Source organism: Trachymyrmex septentrionalis, unplaced genomic scaffold (assembly GCF_001594115.1).
Source record: "Trachymyrmex septentrionalis isolate Tsep2-gDNA-1 unplaced genomic scaffold, Tsep1.0 scaffold115, whole genome shotgun sequence".
Classification (NCBI taxonomy): domain Eukaryota; kingdom Metazoa; phylum Arthropoda; class Insecta; order Hymenoptera; family Formicidae; genus Trachymyrmex; species Trachymyrmex septentrionalis.
This window is the reverse complement of record NW_017304279.1, coordinates 66,947-69,418: the sequence shown is the minus strand read 5'-3', so window position 1 is coordinate 69,418 and position 2,472 is coordinate 66,947. Positions and strand designations below refer to the sequence as shown.

Here is a 2,472-nt window from a genome sequence, read left to right as displayed (position 1 = left end):
TATATGAAAAAGTTTTTAATATAATAGAAATAATTAATGTTATGCTTATATGAAATACTGTAATTTACGTTTATATAATTTTATAATTTTTCTATTATTTAAATTTTTCACCGTAAAGCAGGTAACTAAAAGTACAAAAAGAATGAGGTAATTATTCGTTAACAATGGATTACGAGTCTTTAAAAAGCATATAATGAGCATGTGAATAAAAAAACAGGAACACGTAGCTTTATGTATATATTTTTCCAAATTAGTTCCATATGAAACCACGTGTTCTCCTCTACCTTTCTCTTTGCACCCTACATGTCGAATGATTCAAGAACGATTCGTCCACGATGTCTTTATTCGATGACCCTGACAAAATGAGATAATTCATCTAACAATCAACTCGTACGTCATGTTATAAACTATCATGTATATATATTCTGCAAAAAATAAGAACTTTATTTTTGGACTCGCAATGCGTAATGAAGCTAAATTTGTTCCATCAGTCTAATTCGATAGATCGGACGTTAGATGAATCATTCAATTATACGATACGTCACCGAATCAGCAAATCATGGGACGAATCGTCTGCTGCTACCGTTATTGTCGAACACGAACGGATGTAAAGACGCAGACGAGAAAGCAGACGGCCGATCGCAAGGAACGAAGAAACAAACAGTGCGAAGAAAATAAATTCGGAAATATCGGAAGTAACAATAACAGCTGCGATTGGAATGCGTGGAATGAGCTGCTTTGGATGTGTAGCCGTTAAGATACGTTAGCCACCCCTCCCCTGTTCGCGCGGGGAAATATCATGCCCGCATATCCGCCTATCTCACGTCATTCACTATCCATCACTAACCACAAGTACAATTACTATCACCACCACATGATCAGCCATCACCGTCATCATCACGGTCACCACGAGTCATCACTCATCGACAACACAACAACCACAACAACTACTACCACAACTACAAGTACAACATCACTACGTAGCTCGAAATTAGGGACTGGCGATACGCACGTGACTTCCCACCCCACGAGGCTCTGCCATGGAGGACCCAACAGGTACACTAATTGCACACGTTAATGCTAATTGGACCTGGTTTAGGTGCGAAGCTAATTATCTGAAATCGCTTCGATCCACGGGAATTTCTCTTTTCTCCAATGAAGAATTTATATGGGTAGTAATATAATATTAGAGATAATCTCTCTTAAAGTCTCGAACAATCAATTGCTTTCTAATAGAATGTATCACACGTGTACATATACATAAGTATACGCCTTGAAAAATATTTGCCTGCAAGAGAGCCACCGTATGCAAAAAGAGATCCTCGCGAAATGTCATTCGCGAATATTTTACAAAGTAGATGTAAAAAATAAATATAATATAGCACGAGTCACATTAAAAAATATATATATGTATGTACTTTATTATTATATTTTAATTTGTAGTTATGTAAAATTTACGTCTGATTTTTTACAATTAACCATTATTGCAAGTAAAAAGTCATTAATCTGCGCGTTAAATATTTTTCAACGTTAAACGTTAGAATATCTATCTCGAGGTAATGAGTCTAAATGTTTTTTAAGCACCAATTTGTTTAAAGATTTGATTGCATTTAACATTTATGCTTTCACGTTCACAAGAAACATAAATGTTAAATAGTTTAAAACGTGTATTTCTAGCTAAGAGATAGGAATTTCTTCGCGATGTCAAAATTATTTCGAAATGAAATCACATTCAGCCGTTAATATTTGTTCATCATTATTTACGCACGCTCACGCATGCTGAATTAGGAGCCGAATTAAACGCCGTGCGCGAATATAATCTGTCTAAGCCTCTTCCTTCTTACGTCCATCGAGATTAATTGCACGTTCGTCATCTTCATCGTGTCGCTGCTTAAAATTCTCTCCGATACTTCATTCATCGTCGTGTACTATGTCTCTGCCTGTGTATGCCTGAATATGTGCGCATCGTACAGTGGCTCTCGATCAGTGGTACATGCTAAATTCACGTAAGTTGTCGCTGTTAAACATGCACACGGACGCTGCGATGTTGAGATAAGTGTAGGAAAGGTCGAAGGTATAGCATCGAATCTAATTGATAACATCTAATTTAACATACTGCCAGTGATATTGGCTAATAATATTTGAGAATTTATAAATTGCGAATTGTAATAAGAAAAAGGAGATAAAAGGAAACATAAAAGTATGATTTTGATTTTTTTCTAGAAAAAATATTATATATAAAGTTGTAAATTTCGAGATTTATAATTTCTACAGTATCAAAATGCACATGTAGAATTCTACGTTATTAAATTCCTTTAAATGTTATTTATAGATTATTCTATAGTTTCTATAAGGATTATTATTAATTTGCAAATGATACGACCTCTTGAGAGAATTAATAATCAGCTAATTGTTGATCATTATAAAGATTTAGTTATTGTCCGCAACATATTGTTACAAATTTCATCTTTT

At 34.4% G+C, this 2,472-nt stretch overlaps 1 protein-coding gene and 1 long non-coding RNA gene across 4 annotated transcripts in view; one reads left to right on the top strand and one right to left on the bottom strand.

Annotated features, from left to right (window-relative positions):
* The window catches only part of LOC108753944 (ELKS/Rab6-interacting/CAST family member 1), a 78,352-nt gene that overhangs the window by 39,746 nt on the left and 36,134 nt on the right, over window positions 1-2,472 (top strand). The window lies entirely within an intron of this gene.
* Window positions 1,744-2,472, bottom strand: part of LOC108753973 — a 2,664-nt gene continuing 1,935 nt past the window's right edge. For both annotated transcript variants that reach the window (XR_001939677.1, XR_001939676.1), the window contains exon 3: window positions 1,744-1,996. This is a non-coding gene — a long non-coding RNA (uncharacterized LOC108753973). The remainder of the gene's footprint in view (window positions 1,997-2,472) is intronic.